Source organism: Dasypus novemcinctus, chromosome 7 (genome assembly GCF_030445035.2).
Source record: "Dasypus novemcinctus isolate mDasNov1 chromosome 7, mDasNov1.1.hap2, whole genome shotgun sequence".
Lineage (NCBI taxonomy): Eukaryota > Metazoa > Chordata > Mammalia > Cingulata > Dasypodidae > Dasypus > Dasypus novemcinctus.
Genome location: NC_080679.1, coordinates 139,200,318 through 139,219,544, shown reverse-complemented (window position 1 = coordinate 139,219,544; position 19,227 = coordinate 139,200,318). Strand labels below are relative to the sequence as shown.

The window sequence follows — 19,227 nt, the reverse complement described above, 5'->3', positions numbered from 1 at the left end:
GGGGTCTGGCTGCGGACGAGGGGTCGGTCCAGCTCTGGACGAGGGGTCGGTCCCGCTTGGGACGAAGGGTCGGTCCCACTTGGGACGAGGGGTCGGTCCGGCAGCAGACGAGGGATCGGTCTCACAAGGGGTTGCGCGGTTCGGCTGACGGGGTCGCCCGGCGAAGCCGGCGACAAAGGGGTCGCCCGGAGAAGCAGGCGACGAACTGGGGACAAGGGAGGCCAGGCCCTTGTCGGGGGCTCTCAGGACTGGAGGGCGCACGGCAGAAGAACTACCGCGGAGACAAGGTAAACACACAAGTCCACTTTACTGAGGGAGAGGCAACAGTTTTATAGGGGCTGGGGAAGGCTGATTGGTCGAAGCCACGCCCTGTTCTGATTGGTTGCCGGCGAAAGGTCAGTGGGCGGTACTGGATGGGGGAGGGGTGGTGGTTAGGGATTGGCTGTCGCTGTTGCTGGGGGAAGGGGCAGGGTTTAGGGATTGGTGGCTGCTGTTGCTGGGGTGGAGGGCAGACTTGAGTTTCCCGCCCACGCCTGGCTGTTGCTGCTGTCGGGGGAAGGGAAAAGGGCGGGCTGATTTTTCCACCCACACCTGGCTGTTGCTGCTGTTGGGGGAGGGGAAAAGGGCGGGCTGGATTTTTCCACCCACACCTGGCTGTTGCTGCTGTCGGGGGAGGGGAAAAGGGCAGACTGGAATTTTCCGCCCTGCACCTGCGCAGGGAGAAAGAAGAAGAAGGGTGCTGCCCCACAGGCATCGGGTGGTGCCATCCGGGAGGAGGGGCGGCCGCGGAAGCATGACTGCCGAGAAGGGGAGACCCGAGGGCACTCTGCGCCCATGCCGAGCTCCCTTCAGGGGTGGCAGTGAGTCCGACCAGCCACCCTATTATGGGGGCAGCGGCTTGGCCTACCGCGGCTGCTCCCCCGCCAGGCCAGCAAACCACACTTCAGCCCGACTGGTGACCGCATTTCCCCCTTCTTTTCAAATAAGGGCCAGGATGGCAGCAGCAACAAGTAGCCGAGGCCCAAGAGGCAGTAAGCAATGAGGGAAGTGGGGCTGAAGAGGGAGGTGAGTATGACAGGGATATAAATGTACAATTTAGGGGGCGGTATCTTGCCATTGCAAGCAAGGGTGGCCAATGTCCAATTCTTGTTGATCTCGGTGGCTATAAGGTCCATCTGCTGTTAAAAGTCCCGAATGACAGCACGTTACAGGTAGTTGATCTCTTCTTGGCGGCGAAGAGCGGTAGAGGCAGACTGTGTGATGGTCTGGAGGATCGCAGCGGTGAGGACAAGTCACGTCAGGGCACCAGCGACGGTGGTGGCGGCAGCGTCGGGAGTGGTGGAGACGTAGGCGAGGACAATAAGAAGGCCAAAGTCTTCACGGGTGCGAGAGAGGCCGATGTTAATGGGGCGGGCCGACATGGGGCGGCCCAATCTGCAACGCAGTAGGGGTTCAAGCGAAAAAAGGAGGGGGGCGGGGGACGAGAAAGGACGCTTTGGATGGCTGAGAAGAGGAGTGAGGTCGAGACAGGAGGAAGCTCCGCAGAAGTATGGGGAGCTGTTAAAAGCAGAAACGTTATTAGATGCTAGAAAGCAGGCCGCAGGCTGGGGAAAGCAGGTTGCGGGCCGTTTTGCGGGGCTGGAGCTGCTTGAGAGCGATGGCGGCATGGGGGGCCGTGGTTACAATCTTCTGGGGTGGTAGCGGCTAGACAGATGGCGGAAAATATTATCAAGAAAGCAAAGGTTATGAGGAAGAAATAGAGTATTAAAGGCTGTGGGGGAAGTGAGAAGATCATTTAGAGGATAGGGTTGAGAATGGTATGTTTAAGACAGAAGCTTTTTGGTTTGTAGGAGACTGCTTTATAAATGAAGGAGAATGAGGGCAGTAAATATAGTAACGATAGATAGGAAGATGACAGTGAGGAGGAGTCTTTGTTTAAGGTTCCAATCGTCCGGTGCAACAGTGGCTAGGCCGATAGCGAGGGGTGTTGCTAAATAGACAATGGCTGCAAAGACAAAACCATTTTTTGTTTCCTTAAGAATAACTTTTCTTTAAATACTTAGTAGCATGCAATATTAGAAACCGTTTCCTAAAAGCAAGTTGGCAGGGGAGCTTGGTTGCTGTTAATCTTTCCTGTTATAAAATTACCTTTTATTATTATTATCATCAATTTAGTTTTATATATATATATTTAAGAATGACCTTTTGGAATTAGCCATTTAATACCTTAATGTAAACTATTGAAGATAAATTTTATCCTTACAGAACACATTCCCTTACGTAAAGTTATCACAATACCTTTTACACTTGCCGCATGCAAATTAAATTTCAAGAGTTTATGAAAAATTAGCCATCTTACTTTAGGACAAAATACGTCTTTTTGCAAAACTTATTACATTTCCGTTAGCATTTTTACAAACTTTTAACCTTTTTAATATTAATTTATATTTACCATCCGGAGGTATCACAATATACGTTGACATTGAACGAACAGACAGACAAACACAGAACAATTACAACACATTAACACAAATATATAATTTATTTACAGTTGACTCATAATTCTTACTTTCTTGGTATAGCTGCTTTTAAATCCTTGTTTATATAGCATATCATAGATTATACCCTTTAAGATTTCTTCTGGACTTCATGTTGCCTGTAATAAGCCAGGAGGGAATCTTTTACCTTCCTGCTCCACAGCAAAAGTGACCCTATCTATAAGGTGAGTATAGGTGTCCGGGTCCCAAAGCTGACACGTGGTAAGCCACGGATTAAAGGGGAGAAGAAGGTCCCAATATACTTGAAGCTGTTTGAAAGAGATCTTACACCGGTGAATGTCTAGGAGACCGGCGAGGGCCCGAACTTGTGGGGCTTGCTTAGCAGATAGGATGTTACCCATTGCTAATGGCCTTTTGGAGCCGATAAGAAAAGGGGCCCTTACCTTGAGAGCGCGGCGATGGGAGCCGAGGTGCGCGGTGAGACGAGGGGTCGGAGCCGATGGTACTCCGACGGTGGTCGCGGGCCAAAAGAAGGCCCCAACGAGGGGAGGGCAGAATGACGAGCAGTGGAGCAAGGCAAAGGGGAGCAAGCACGGAGGGGAGGAGGCAGAGGTGAAGGCAGGGGTGGAGGTGCTCAGGCATGCGCTCCTGAGAGTTTTATTGGCGCCTCTTAATCATAGCAGGTCGGTATAAGCCCCCGACATGGAAGGAGAAAGCCATCCAGCGATTCTCCCAGACCGCCGTGGATCATATGAGGTCACCAAGGTTCAGGAGCAGCAATGCAGAGCGAAAAGATAGGGGTGAGAAAAGAGGAGAGTGTAGGGCTATGGTAGGGTTACTTCAGACGTGCAAGCGCGTGCTCCCGAGAAATCCAAGGCTCCTCTTAATCATAGCGGGTCGGTATAAGCCCCCGACATGGAAGGAGAAAGCCATCCAGCGATTCTCCCAGACCGCCGTGGATCATATGAGGTAGCCAAGGCTCAGGTAGCAGCAATGTTGCATGAGAGAAGTCCCAAGGTGAGAAGAGAGGAGGGCGTAGGGCTGTGGTAGGATTACTTCAGACGTGCAAGCGCGCACTCCCGAGAAATCCAAGGCTCCTCTTAATCATAGCGGGTCGGTATAAGCCCCCGACATGGAAGGAGAAAGCCATCCAGCGATTCTCCCAGACCACCGTGGATCGTATGAGGTAGCCAAGGCTCAGGTAGCAGCAATGTTGCACGAGAGAAGTCCCAAGGTGAGAAGAGAGGAGGGGGGGCCGCCAGGTTATGGAGTGAGGCTGTGGTGGGGTTGCCTTGCCCCACGTTGTGCTGTGGTGGGGTTGCCTTGCCCCACGTTGGGCGCCAGCTGCGGCGGCTTGCTCAGTCGGTGGCGGTAGGGGTGCTCTGCCCCACGTTGGGCGCCAACTGCGACGGTTTGCTCGGTCGGTAGAGGTGGGGTCTGGCTGCGGATGAGGGGTCGGTCCAGCTCTGGACGAGGGGTCGGTCCCGCTTGGGACGAAGGGTTGGTCCCACTTGGGACGAGGGGTCGGTCCGGCAGCAGACGAGGGATCGGTCTCACAAGGGGTTGCGCGGTTTGGCTGACGGGGTCGCCCGGCGAAGCCGGCGACGAAGGGGTCGCCCGGAGAAGCAGGCGACGAACTGGGGACAAGGGAGGCCAGGCCCTTGTCGGGGGCTCTCAGGACTGGAGGGCGCACGGCAGAAGAACTACCGCGGAGACAAGGTAAACACGCAAGTCCACTTTACTGAGGGAGAGGCAACAGTTTTATAGGGGCTGGGGAAGGCTGATTGGTCGAAGCCACGCCGGTGAAAGGTCAGTGGGTGGTACTGGATGGGGGAGGGGTGGTGGTTAGGGATTGGCTGTCACTGTTGCTGGGGGAAGGGGCAGGGTTTAGGGATTGGTGGCTGCTGTTGCTGGGGTGGAGGGCAGACTTGAGTTTCCCACCCACGCCTGGCTGTTGCTGCTGTCGGGGGAAGGGAAAAGGGCGGGCTGGATTTTTCCACCCACACCTGGCTGTTGCTGCTGTTGGGGGAGGGGAAAAGGGCGGGCTGGATTTTTCCACCCACACCTGGCTGTTGCTGCTGTCGGGGGAGGGGAAAAGGGCAGACTGGAATTTTCCACCCTGCGCCTGCGCAGGGAGAAAGAAGAAGGGTGCTGCCCCACAGGCATCGGGTGGCGCCATCCGGGAGGAGGGGCTGCCGCGGAAGCATGGCTGCCGAGAAGGGGAGACCCGAGGGCACTCTGTGCCCATGCCGAGCTCCCTTCAGGGGTGGCAGTGAGTCCGACCAGCCACCCTATTATGGGGGCAGCGGCTTGGCCTATCGCGGCTGCTCCCCCGCCAGGCCAGCAAACCACACTTCAGCCCGACTGGTGACCGCACTAGGGTGAGATGGTTTTGACAGATAGCATTTCTGAATTTAGTTTGCTGTTGGGCTAGTAGGTTTAGAGCATGGGCAGTTTCATTAGTTATTATTTCCACCATGGCTTGCAAGTGGATGTTTCAGTTTAGCATATAGATAAGGGTTCAATAAATTCACATGTCATCCTCTGCCTGAGATGCTGGCCCACATAGTACCGGATTACACATTCATGGGGCCATTCTTCACCTCTCCAGGTAACGACAGCCCTTTCTTATATTTTGATACACTGGCTGGCTTAGCTCTTTCCCTTCCATTAAGGGAATGAGGAAGAAGGAGGGTTTTATTGTACTGAGCATACAAGTACCACACCAGTTTTGGGGAAGTTCTCAGAATGCAACTTTCCCACAAATCCAGTACAGACCATTTGGGGCATTAAAGGGGCCTTTTGCAGTGGAGTTCCACACTGATTAATTTGGGCAAAGTACAATTTATGAGAGTGAGGTCAGATTCATTCCATGTTCCCCAAGGCTCTGTTATATTGGTGGTATAATTTTGGAATTCTCCCCCTGTACATGTTAGGTTTCTAACAGATAAAGAAGAGTTTAGGCAGGCCCTTGAAGCACAATATTTTCCTATGACAGAAGTTTACAAGGGCCACATGCTATCTCAGGGGACAGCTGAGAGGCCAGTTTCATTATATGTTTGGCTGTAATTGTGTTCTCTAGTTTCCCAGGGCCGTTGGTCTTCCATATTAGTACCTCCACATACTTAGCACAAGGAGACATTTAAGCTGCCCCTACTACTTCAGCTAGGCTTATGAAGAGGTTTCTCACTCCTTGTAGAATGGAAAAGGGCTTTTCCATTTCTTCATAGAAGGAGTGGAACACAGAATGGGCTTTACTTGTGAGTGGGTATTCCCAATACGCAACCCAGATGTAGTCTTCTGGGTCTATTCCTCTACCATCAATGCAGAGACTCGTTTGGACTCCCTGAGTCTGTCGGGATTCAGGTTTAAGGATGGTGAGGTTTAAGTGGTTACAATGACAGCATAAATGGCCAGGGCCATTCCTTTGGTGAGGATGGCTGTTTAGTTGCATCTGTATTCCATGTGGCCCAGGTGACACAGGACCAGTAGGGGCAGTAGTATGCACCTATGCATTTACACCAGAAGGCCCCCCTTGGACTGCACTTTTCACTTCTGGACCACACATATACTTATTGTTATGAGTATATTTTTGCTCCCTGCTAAGCCCTCCACAATTGGTGTTCCATGGTATCCCAGAGTCTATAACTTGGCAAGCATCAAATAGGAGGGACACTCATTGGTTCTGGCTAGTGGCTGGGGTAGAGCTAAGTAGCTCCCCATTTTGATTAAGCACCCTTATTTCCCATTTACAGGAGACTGTTGGAGGTTTGGGGTCATAGCAGATTATTTGACCAGATATGTTACAGACACTATAGGAGATTCCTTGAAACTGGCAGGCAGCTATATGGCCCTTGCAGGTGTAATGGTTATGATATATTAATGTGGTATTGACATGGGCCCCCATTCACACCTTTTGGATAATGGCTCACACTCTGTGATGCCAACCTGGGACCAGGGGAGGGTGAGGGCTAGGAGTAGGGAGAATAATCAAAGGGGCATTGTAACTGGGATTAAACTATTCTTTATCTGTACATAGACCTATCAGTTTCTGGGGTGTGATTGGAGCAGAGCTCGGTGTCCCATCCTCAACCTTCAGCCATGCACGGACCAGTCAGATTCTGGGGTGTGACTGGAGCAGGGCTTGGTGTTTTGTTCTTTTGCAAGATGAGTTTGGTTGAGTTGTGGGCATCTGGAATACAGGTCCAGGACTCTGGGGCAGCTTGCTTGACCCGGCTATGGTGTATCCATGGGGTACTTTCAGCTACTTTAATTGCACTGGGGGTGGATAAAATGACAAGATAGCGTCCCCACCATAGAGGGATTAGTGGAGCTGATTTCCAGTCTTTGACACAGACTGCATCACCTGGCTTCTCCAGGTGTATATAGTTGCTTAAGCTAATGGGGGCCCTTTCTTGGACCTAGTGTTGCAGATTTTGTAAGGTTTTTCATAAGCTGATCATTTGCTGAGCTATTGGTAAGTTTCCTCTTTCTCCGAGATCCCCTTCTATATTTTGGATTAAGGGGGTGGTTTCTGAAAGAGGATTTCAAAAGAGGTTAGGCTTGGCTTTCAGCTTGGGCTTGCCCAAACTTGGAGAAGAGGACTCAGAAGTACTTGCACCCATTTTGGCCCAGTTTCTTGGCAAATCTTGGCAATATAAGTCTTTATTGTATGGTTCATTCACTCTACTTTCCTGAGCTTTGAGGATGGGAAGAGGTGTGCAGTTTCCATCAGATGCTCAGTGCTTTGGCAATTTTTGAGTGGTTTCAGAGACGAAGGTGGGTCCATTGTCAGAGCCAATTGAGAGGGGTAGCCCATATCTAGGAATGATTTCCCTGAGAACTTTGGTTACTTCTTCAGCTCTTTATGTTCAAGTGGGAAAAGCTTCCACCCAGCCAGAAAAGGTGCAAACAAGGACTAGGAGATATTTATAACTTCCAGAGTGTGGCATTTCAGTGAAATCAACTACTAGATCTTCAAGAGGCATATTGTCAATTCTTTGGACTCCTGGGACTCCCATAGGCCCCCTGCCAAAGGTTTTATTTTTGCACTTGTGATGCACCACTGGCATATGGCATGGGTGATAGCAGCCAGACTTGGGATGTAGAAGAATCTTTCTTTTTTTAAAAAAAATTATTATTTATTTATTTCCCCTCCCCCATCCCACCCCGGTTGTCTGTTCTCTGTGTCTATTTGCTGCATCTTCTTTGTCCGCTTCTGTTGTTGTCAGCAGCACAGGAATCTGTGTTTCTTTTGGTTGCATCATCTTGTTGTGTCAGCTCTCCGTGTGGGCAGCACCATTCTTAGGCAGGCTGCACTTTCTTTCACACTGGGTGGCTCTCCTTACTGGTTGCATTCCTTGTGCGTGGGGCTCCCTTATGCGGGGGACACCCCTGCATGGTAGGGCACTCCTTGCGCCCTGTGCATCGGCCAACTGCACACGGGTCAAGGAGGCCCGGGGTTTGAACCGCAGACCTCCCATGTGGTAGACGGATGCCCTTACCACTGGGCCAAGTCTGCCACCTGAAGAATCTTTCTAAAACTTCTTTAAGATGGGTTTTTCCCAAGTGTGTCTTCTCATGGTAGTGTTGAACTAATGTTGTGGCTAATATTTGTGGCACAACTATTGTGTGATCGGGCAATGTCCACCATCCATTTTCTCCTTATATCCCACCCTCAGAGAGTATCCACTCTCTCGGCTTGAGTGTATTGCAGCTCTTGTTGATTCAGAGGCTGTGGCAGGCAGTGTATACTGGAGTTTCAGATAATTAAAAAGGTTGAGGAATGAGAGCAGTGGCCAGGTTTTTAGATAGGGATCCTTCCCATGCCACTCTTTTTGCTTCAGCATCTGCCCTCTGATTTCCCTGGGTGACAGGGCTGTGGCTTGTCTGGTGTCCCTTGCAGTGCATTACAGCCACTTTGGTAGGTTTCCAAACTGCTTCTAGTAGTTCCAGAATCCTGTGCCATATTTAATGCTCTTTCCTCCTGAGTTGATGAGTTCTTTTTGTTTGTATAAGGCTCAGTGCATATGCTGGGTAAAGAAGGCATATTTGGAGCCTGTGTAGATATTAACCTTTGCTCCAGCTGCAAGTTGTAGGGCTTGGGTGAGGGCAATGAGTTTGACTTTCTGTGCTGATTTGCTATCCAGGAGGCTCTGGGCCTCCTGATACCACAGCATATCCCACTCACTGATTGCTGTCCTGCATAAAGCTACTCCCATCCATAAAGAACTCCATGTCAGAATTTGCCAGTGGCTGGTCTTGGAGGTCTGGCCTGCTGGAATATACTTCTTGTGATGTTTTCAGGCAGTTATGGGCTAGAATCCCCAGCTCCACGGGTAGTAGAGTGGCAGGATTTAGGGTTTTTACAAGTTCCAGTTGAAGGGAAACCACATAATGGGGTTCGATATTTAACCAGGCAGCTGTTAGTTAGCCGGTGTGTTCCTTTGGCTTTGAAGACTATGATTACTGCATGCAGAACCAATTTTATAGCTTCTAGTGTAAAAATGACTACAGCTGCTACAGCTTGCAGACATGAGAGCCTGTCTTTGGGCTAGTGTCCAGTTGCTTGAACAGATAGCTATGGGTCTTTGCCAGGAACTGAGGTATTGAGTGAGTGCCCCTACTGTGATCCTTTGGCAGTTGTGAACGTAGAGGTAGAATGGTTTACTGAGATCTGGAAGCCTGAGGCTCAGTGCTTCCATTAGAGCTTGTTTGAGAGCAATGAAAGCATTTTTCTGTGGGCTTTCCCAGAGCAGGGAATCATAATCTTTCCCCTTTGTGACTTCATATAAAGGGCACATGAGGACCCCAAAATTGGGGCTCCAATTGTGGCAGAATCCTGCTGCACTGAGGAACTGGCAGCTTCTGGTGGCTGTTGGGCTCAGGGAGACTACAGATAACTTTCTTTCTTTCAAGTCCCAATTCATGGGGCCCCTGCATTATTTTTATAATCTAGATATTTGACCTGAGGCAGGCATATTTCAGCTTTTTTCTTAGACACTCGATAGCCTTTTTGCTGTAGATGCTTTAAAAGACCATGGGTTCCACCAGCACAGTCTTGGTAGGTGGGACTTCTGAGAATGAGGTCATCTACATAATGGAGGAGAAAACAGTTATGGCTTTCTGGTTTAAAGGATTTGAGATCACTAGCCAGACCTTGTCCAAAAATAGTGGGGGCATTTTTAAACCCCTGAGGCAGTTGCATCCATGTTAGCTTCTGCTTTTCATCTGGGTTCAGATTGTCCCACCTAAAAGTGGAAATTGGCTGGCTGCAGGGCACTACCCAAATGCAGAAGAAGGCATCCTTAAGATCTAGGCATGAAAAGTAGATTGCCAATGAGGGTATTAAGCTGAGAAAAGTATATGGATTAGAAACTGCAGAATGAAGGGTTATTACTGCCGAATTAACTGCTAGTAAGTCCTGGACTGGGCGGTAATCCCCATCAGCTTTTTTAACTGGAAAGAGTGCAGTGTTCCATGGAGACTGGCATGGCTCAATATGCTTTCATTCAGTAATCTCTGAATAAATAGCTGGACATTTGCTTGTGCTTCACGTGGTACTGGATATTGCTTTATGCTTATTGGACTGTCTGTGGCCTTTATTTCAATAATAATTGGAGGAATGTCATGTGCCATCCCTATTGGGTTATCCTCTGCCCATACTTCAGGTGCATCTTCAAAAGGGAGCTGCATGGGCATGGACTGGCCAGTTTCACTGAGGCAAAACAGTCTCCATTCCTCCTGCAGAGGAAGGGTTAGCACTATTCTCAGAGGGTCCTGTGGCCCCAGTGTCAGTGTGGATTGCCCCGTGACATCAAAGGTAATTTGAGCTGCAGTTTAGACAGCAGGTCGCAACCCAGGAGGGGGACTGGGCACTCTGAAGATAAAGGAATTTGTGTGTGACCTCTTTTCTCCCAATGTTGCAGGTCCTGGCTTGCAGGAAGGGCCATTGGGTACTTTTGCCAGTTGCACCTATGACAGTGGCCTGTCTTTTTGAGAGAGGCCCAATTGGCTTGGTCATTACAGAATGTTGAGCCCCAGCATCAAACATCATATGTATGGTGTGGCCCCCAATTTGGACTCTGACCATAGGCTCTGCAGGGCCGGGAGAATAGGAACCCAGTCTGTCCTAATAATCTCCATCAGAGTCCTCTATTCCTGTCAGCCCAATTATCTGATTTGCAGGGGTTTTTTCCTGAACTTTTTTGGACCCAGGTTTTTGTTTGTGATGCCCCACTAGCTTTCCTGGTTAATGTTTTAACAGCAGTGGCAGGGTTGAGTGGCCAGCTGGGACACTCTTGCTTCCAATGCCCATCTTCTTTGCAGTACACACACTAATTTTGCCCTAGCATAGGCCCTTCCCTCTCCTTGGGGCAGGGGATTCCCAATTTACTCTCCTTGACACAGGAATGGATTTTTCCATGATTGCCACTGTCAGAAGATATGCCTTCTTCTTCATCTTCTGACTTTCTTCCCTCCTTGTTTCTACATCATGGTTGGCATAGACTTTAGTAGCTACTTCCATGAGCTGAGAGATATTCATTCCAGCAAACCCATCCAACTTCTGCAGTTTTCTTTGGGTGTCAGCTTGTGATTGGGAAATGAATGCTGCGTTGACCATTGTTTGGCACTCAGGAGCATCTGGGTTTGAAGGGTGTGCATACACAAAACATGCTGCACAGCCTCTCATAGAATTGAGCTGGACTCTCATCCAGAGCCTGTAGAATTTGAGTAGTTTTTGCCATATTTACTGTCTTGTGGCTCCCCACCATGAATCATTCAACTAAGGCCCTATGGAAAGTTTCTAGTCAGTTGAGCCTGGTTGTGCTCTTTGGATCCCACAGGGGGTCCTCCTCTGGGGACTGCAAGTGGGCATATTGGTCACTGTCCAAACTTTCCTCAGGTGGGTGCTAAGCCAGGTTAGAGCTCCCTGCATGACATACATTCTTTCTTCAAAGTTTAATAAAGTCATTATAAATTGTATACAATCAACCCAAGTGGGTTTGTGGGTCTGTATGATGGACTGGAAAATGTCCATCATGGCTTGAGGCTTCTCTGAGAATGGTGAGGTATGGCTTTTCCAGTTAAAATGGTCCGATGTGGTAAAGGGCTGATAGATGAATGTCCAGGTCCCCCCCGAACCTAGCCATGTGCATCGTAAAAAATTGGGGTCCAGCCTTCATGGAAAGGTAGCTGGTAGGCAGGCTTTTTCTGTGCTTCCTCTGCCCGTAGGGGTTCCTGTGGTTTAAGTTGCTACCTCTCAGCATCTCCACCCTGACTGATTGGCAGCACTGCAGCAGCATTGCCAGGGGCAATGGGCTGTAAAAGCTGCAGATCTGTATTTTCCATTGCAGAAGGTATCAAAGACCACTGAGGAGATGGTAAAAGCTGCTACAGGGATGGCATAGGGCTCTCTGGTTCGATAAAGGTAACTGCAGGGATGGTATAGGTGCCCTCTCAGATGGTGATAAAATCAGTGGTGGGGGTGGTATGGGTGTCTCTTCCCTGTGTGGATGATGATAATGGGGCACTGCTTAGAGAGACTAGCTCATTTTCATTCCTTAGTATTTCTGGGGCAGGAGTCATTGCATACGGTGGCAGAAATTCATGTTTGTATGGCCCTTCTAAAATGGGCAGATTGGCACTGGACTCAGGGTACACTTTCTCTGGGCCCTTTGCATGGTGATTGTTTGGTATGGTCCCTGGGACAGCACTCCTTGGTTTCTGTATTAGGCAAATTCTAGCTTCCATATTCATACTCTACCCTAACCAAGGTGGATTTTGGCTTACAGCATTTTCCAAAGGATCAATGTAGGGGAATTGGGTGTCCTGGGTTTCCAGTTACTGCATCATGGACTTTATGGATGATCCAGGGATCTAAAATGCCATACTGGGGCCAGCCCATGCCAAAAGTTGGTCATTCTAATTCACAAAGCATCCTAAGCTTTCCTGGTTGGAACCTTATGCTGTATACATCTTCATGGAATGCATGGGGGAAGTTTTTCAGCATACAACTGAAGAGGGTCCTACTTTGTGTGTTTCCCATGTTTCCACCCTGTGCTGATGGTACACAACAGTCACTCAAGCCATACACTTAGTCCATCTCTGGTCGCAACCCTCACGGAAACTTTCGGCACCTCTTAACCTTAGCAGGTCTGTATAAGCCCCTGACTTGGAAGAGGGTCCCTTTGCAGGGACCCCCCAGACTGCCCTTGATCATATGAGGTCACCACAGAACCACAGATCAGGACTCTGCACTTGCCACACAGAAGTGACTTTCTGCATCTCACCCAGTTGCCACAATCACATGCACACAACCACCCCCCTTTCCTTTTCTCGAACCTGGAGAGGAGGTACCTTCCTCCTGTATTCTCAGGTGTACTGGGGCCTCCCCTTTTAGAGAGCTGATCAGTCTCCCTCCTTATTTTAGAATTAGGCTTTTCCTGCACTATGCCCCTGGGGGTCTTACCCATCTGATGTGTAGTGCTCCTTGCTTCATTCTCATTGTCTCTCAAATGCACTGGTGCTCTGGTTCTTCCAGGAGGGCTCTGGTGAAGACCACAACCTCTTTCTGGACTAAAAGGGGAGTCCAGGGGCATCCAGGGCTGGGTTTCACCTGGGCCCTCCCAGCCTCCTCAGAGACATCTGAAAGGGGCAAACAATTGTTGCCACCTCTGATCTTCTCAGCACAATCCTGGACAAGCCCCCAGAATTGTAGTAGCAGGGAAGTCAGGTGTATGTGGTGTTGAAGGCCAGGACACGAGAACTCTGAGAAGGAATTTGCCTTATTATTTTTTTTAAAGATTTATTTATTTATTTATTTCTCTCCCCTCCCCCCCACCCCAGTTGTCTGTTCTCTGTCTATTTGTTGCATCTTCTTTGTCCACTTCTGTTGTTGTCAGTGGCATGGGAATCTGTGTTTCTTTTTATTGCATCATCTTGTTGTGTCAGATCTCTGTGTGGCACCATTCCTGGGCAGGCTGCACTTCCTTTTGTGCTGGGCGGCTCTTCTTACAGGGTGTGCTCCTTTGTGTGGGGCTCCCCTATGTGGGGGACACCCCTGCATCGCACGGCACTCCTTGTGCACATCAGCACTGCACATGGGCCAGCTCCACATGGTCAAGGAGGCCCTGGGTTTGAACTGCAGACCTCCTATGTGGTAGGTGGACACCCTAACCACTGGACCAAGTCTACCACCTGGAAGTTGATTTATTTAGACCAGCCAGAATTGGTGGACTCCTGTCATAATAAAAACTGAGCCCCAAATAGAATTTTTTGGGTCCCTTTTGTACAGAGGAAATAAGAGTGGGAAGAAAAATTGTGCTTGTATGTATGCAAAAATATTTTTGTTAGTTTCTTCAAGTGTTTTGTCTGAGTATTGGATTGGTTATTTCCCGCAGGTAAGCTTGAATTAATGCATATCCCCCAAATTCCAAGTCAGCATTTAGCACTAACCCCCCCCCCCACATTCCAGCTTATATCCTCCCTGAATATCCAAAGCCTACAGAGTTTATACTTCTCAATTGGCTTTCTAGGCATATTTGGAAATAAGTTTGGATTTGTGCACAGGCTATATTACATCTGCTGCTTTCAGCCCTCCATTTATAAAGGACTCCAGCAAGAGGACCGATACCCACCCTAGACTCACTGAAGTAATCCAATCAAAGACCCCAAATTGAATCCAATTCAAGTTCTCAAGCCCACAGGAATGAATTAGCTCCAAGAATATGTGATCTTTCCTGGGCTCCACATAAAGTTTCAAAGTGCCCCAACATTGGGAAACGGACTTTGGCCCAGTGATTAGGGCGTCCGTCTACCATATGGGAGGTCCGCGGTTCAAACCCCGGACCTCCTTGACCCGTGTGGAGCTGGCCATGCGCAGTGCTGATGCGCGCAAGGAGTGCCGTGCCACGCAAGGGTGTCCCCCGCGTGGGGGAGCCCCACGCGCAAGGAGTGCGCCCGTGAGGAGAGCCGCCCAGCGAGAAAAGAAAGAGCAGCCTGCCGAGGAATGGCGCCGCCCACACTTCCCGTGCCGCTGACGACAACAGAAGCGGACAAAGCAACAAGACGCAGCAAATAGACACCAAGAACAGACAACCAGGGGAGGGGGGGAAGTTAAATAAATAAATAAATCTTTAAAAAAAAAAAACAAAAAAAAAAAAAACAAAGTGCCCCAACATGAAGGTCAGTTTCTTTCTCTTGCCTAGTATTTTTTGTTGATTGGCTTTATAGTAAAACTCTTCTCTGACACTTAGAATTGGCTGTATTTAATTGATCAAATTTTCCCAGTTCTTCATCTCATTCTAGCCCTGGATATTTGGTATAATTTTTAAGATTGTACTATGTGTATAATTGTTTTACCCTAAGAAAAAAGATTCTTTCCTAGTTCTCTGAGAATATTGATCTGTTCTGGTTTTTTTTTTTTTTCACACACTCCTTTCATTGCCTCTAGCTGTTTTACATGATATGCAAAATCTTGGAGGATGGTCACCTCAGAAAGGACTTTCTGAAGTCAGTATTTCCAGTCAAATGAGGACCAGAGACTCACAAAAAGGGCTCAGACCAGCCCCAATGAGCCCTGGAGAAAGGTACAGGTAAGACACCAGAAGCCTTTTTCACAACTCGGTGAAGCTTGAATTCCTGGCCTGCCAAAAATAGGCACCCTTTAGAAAACTGTTCCCTGCAACCCTAAGGGGGTATTGTGCCTTTAAGCTTTAACTGCCTTCCTCCATGTCAGCAGTGGGGTTGAGTCAATGGCAGTGGCTGTCCTTGTCTGGGTTAGCTAAAACAGCGGTTCAGAACTGGAACTCAGTAATCAAAACTTGCTGATCAAAAGATATGCTCAATCCCACCATTGTGGGGGTAGACGTCCACGTTCCTCTCCACCCACAACAGCCAGCCAGGGACTAGATCCTAAGATAGCCCATATCATGAATGGGGGATGGGTGCCAGCTGTAAGTATAGAGTGAGCTACTCAGTATTTTTTAAACTTGATAAAAATTGTAATTAGACTGTGTAGTGTTCTTTTTTAACAAATCAATTTTATTTATACATATTAATAAAACTTACAATTCACACAAAGTAAAAAAACAGTGGAATTTGGTATGATCACATAGTTGTGCATTCTTCACTTCAATCATTATTGGAGTATTTCTATTATTTCAGTAATAATAAAAAACAAACAGGAAAATTCCTCACCTCTCAACCTCTCTATGATTCCCCTGCTGTACATAGTTGCTATTTCTGGCTACTCTTGCAAAATTATTTATTAGTTCATTAAGTTGTTTTTTTGAGATGTGTTCACATACACTATGATCTATCCAAAGTGTATAATCAATGGCTTTTATTATAATCATAATGTTGTACACACAGTTTTTAGCACAATTTCTCAGCCTTTTCTATACACCATTCTCTGGATGCTGTATAACACTCCTTTGGCTTCCTGAGCTCCAGAACAGCTGTTACAGACAGTTTCTGACTCTTCACTAGCTCTTTTGGAAGAGAAGTGAGTCCTGAATCTCCCTGCTCTGCCATCTTCCTGGAAATTCCCTTGCTAGTGTAAATATCTTTGGTATACATGGAACAAGATAACCTAGTACACATCTTCCTGACCAAACATGGAGAAAAGTTTTATATATTTTCCCACATGGAAAATAAGCAATCCAATATGATCTAAAGTTAGGTTAAGATTAGATCCAGAAAACCATCTTGAGTGTCTATTTGTATTTTTTTACCCTTTAAGGAGGTCATATAAGCATCAGCACATTGCCATTTTACAAGAGTCCATTAGTCTGAGAAAGAAGAAAGCATTCCTACTTAAATGATGTAACAAATCATGTATATTACTCCCAATTAAGTATGTTGAGTTTCCATTTTAAATATAACCTGAATATTGACTAAATCATGTTATATAAGTTTATCATATTGGGGAAAGAGATAATGCAGGCATTACACATGCAAGTGGGATACTTGTCATTGAATGAATATCTAATTTAGTGATTTTCTTTGTTACAACAGTAAAAGTATCATTATTGGAGTCACTTTTAAGCTCTCAGTCTTTGACTATGGGAGTCCCAAATCTATTGTCTGAATCTAACCTGATTGATTGGTTATATACAACCAATATATACAACCAGACTTGTATATATCCAATTTTGGCCCTGTCTTATTACAGTTTTCTTGCATAAAGAAGAGTTTATAGTCACCAAATTATAAGTTGTGAAAATGTAGTTAAAGCTTCAAATAAAGTGTCCCAATGCCAAATACATTTAACTTACTAATCTGTAACAAGGGCTGACTAATTTTTAACAGGATACCAAATCTTTTTATTAAACATTTACCTCTTTTTTTGGCCAGTGATCACTTTTGCCTGAATGGAACACTATTTTAGGTCCATCTTTTTTTTTTTTTTAATGAAAATAAGCTTTATTACATCAAGTAATAAATACATACAAAGATGCAAATAATTTCAGTCATTTTTTCCCAGACATTTTGATCAACTTACAGGAAACACAAAACTGAAAGCTACACAGTCTCAGTATGAAAATTTTGGGGGATCCTTGTTCGGTATGATAGATTGCTCTTCTGTATTTATAACTTGTGCACTTTTTATTTGACTTCAAAGCACTAATAGTCATGCAAATGCTTAAGCAAAAAGTTATATTAAGCAGAATCTACACTGTATTGCCAAACTGGGACTGGCTACTAAGAAAAGCGTGCTGTCAGTATTTGCTAAAAACAGAATCCTTAGAGTTGTATTAGCTTATGAAAATAACAACTTAGGTAACATAAATATATTCAAGAGAAGATTAAAGTGAGATACTGGTATCTTGGAGGCAAACTATAGTTTGATGTAAGATAGGTAACTTTTCCATGTATTATTTTTTTAATCAATGCTTAAAAAAATACCCGGGTACTTCCTAACTACTTAAAACACAAATCCTAATCAACTGCAAAATTTTTTCTCAATCTTAGTCGGTAGGTTCAGAGCCTAATGAACCATGAAAACAAACTGTTAACATTTTGAAAACAAAAGAGTTACATCTGAACAGGTAGATGAACTGTAACTTCTCATCTTGTAAAGATGGAAAGCCTTCAAAGCTAACGAGGTGGCTAGGATCTGGCATTCTGTTCTGTTTTGGCCAAGCACTCCCGAACCAGTCCTCTAGCATGAATGATGCCTCGTTTCAATCTCTTCATGGCGCTCTTGCTCCCTGCGTAGGTGGGTCTGATCTCTTTCCCCAGCTCTTTGATGATGGCCAGCAGCTCAGCATATTTGCTTTGGGGCACCTGGCTCTTCCCAGTTCCCTGGGTGTAGCCAAGGGATGGCCGCCATAGTCACTCAGCAGCTGGTGGTACTGCGAGGATGTCGCCATGCTGGTAGAAGGAGAGTGGACACTCCAGCCGCTTGAGGGAGGCGGCGGGCATGTGCGCATTCAAGTTCAGTTTGTAAGGCATCCCCGCGGGCGGCGGGGCGCAGGGTGTGCGGGGCTGGCCCGCGGTGGTGGCTGTGGCAGCAGTGAGGCGGCGAGGGGGCGCTGCGCCCGTGGCCCCTGCACCCGTTCGTGCGCCCGCCGGTCTCCCGCGCACTTTTTGTTGGCGGCTCGGGCCGCACCGGCAAATATCTAGGTCTGTCTTTATCATCTAGATATTGGCAAACCCAGCAATCAGTTAAATTTATAATGCTAGAAACCCATAAATAACTGGAGTTGAGCTAGATCTAACTTTAGAGAAGTAGCAGTGATTAATAGTGATATAGCCTGTGCATAAATTCAAAATTGTTTCCCAGTGTACCTGGTCCCCAAAATAGCCAAATAAGTAATATAGGCCCTACAGTCTCTGAATGATCAGATACGATGTGAGACTAAATGTGTATTTAGGGTTGCTTCCAGATGAGATATGGAAGATATGCTAATCCAAGCTGCCTTGGATGTGGAGAATATGTAACTCGCCTGGAGGAAATAACCTATCTGATACTAAGATCAAACACTGAAGAACCTAACCAGAGGTCTGTTTGCCATCACTGTTAGTCTCCCTAATCCTATATCCTCTGTATAAAAGGGTCTGAAAAAAGCTATTCGGGCCTCGGTTTTTATTAGGACAAGAGTCCACTGAGCCCAGCCGGTTGAAATAAACCAACTTCCTTCTCGGTACTCTCGTGTCCTGGTCTTCGATACCTCACACACCTGATTTCTCTACAACAATAGCATTGCTTTTTAAATTTTTAAAATCACTTAATAAGTTGTTTCTTTGTAAATCAATCAATAATATTTTACACCATGCTTTAAAATTTAGGTAATCAAGACCACATTAATAATCCATAGGCATTTAGAATGAGATTCCATTTGCTCAGTTTGCATTGTAAGCAGCATAATCACTGCAAAGATATACTCTGAATGTATATTTAATTATCTCATTTATACTAACTCTTCTAAGAAAGGATGTATTCTGTTTAGCTCTAGCTGGAGGTATCAAATTAAAAATTAATTAAGCTTTACTGTATTTGAGAATAGCTTTGGCTTAATTACCAATACCTTCAGCCATTTGTTTTATATTTACATACGTATACATGGGTAAGTCATATGTGGATGTGTTTATTGTTTTTATGAAGTCTATCTATAACAATCTACTGCTAATAACAGACACACTATTGACCCGACCCGCGGATCAGTAGAACCAAGACCTGAGGGAGGGATTGGGAATGAAAAGGGACAAGAGACACAAAGAA

At 46.8% G+C, this 19,227-nt stretch overlaps 1 long non-coding RNA gene and 1 pseudogene across 1 annotated transcript in view; one reads left to right on the top strand and one right to left on the bottom strand.

Annotated features, from left to right (window-relative positions):
• LOC131279250 (uncharacterized) overlaps window positions 1–19,227 on the top strand; it is a 51,430-nt gene that overhangs the window by 10,566 nt on the left and 21,637 nt on the right. The window contains exon 2 of the long non-coding RNA XR_009186656.1: window positions 14,953–15,094. This is a non-coding gene — a long non-coding RNA (uncharacterized lncRNA). The remainder of the gene's footprint in view (window positions 1–14,952; window positions 15,095–19,227) is intronic.
• On the bottom strand, window positions 17,596–17,957 carry LOC131279249 (cyclin-dependent kinase 2-associated protein 1 pseudogene; annotated as a pseudogene).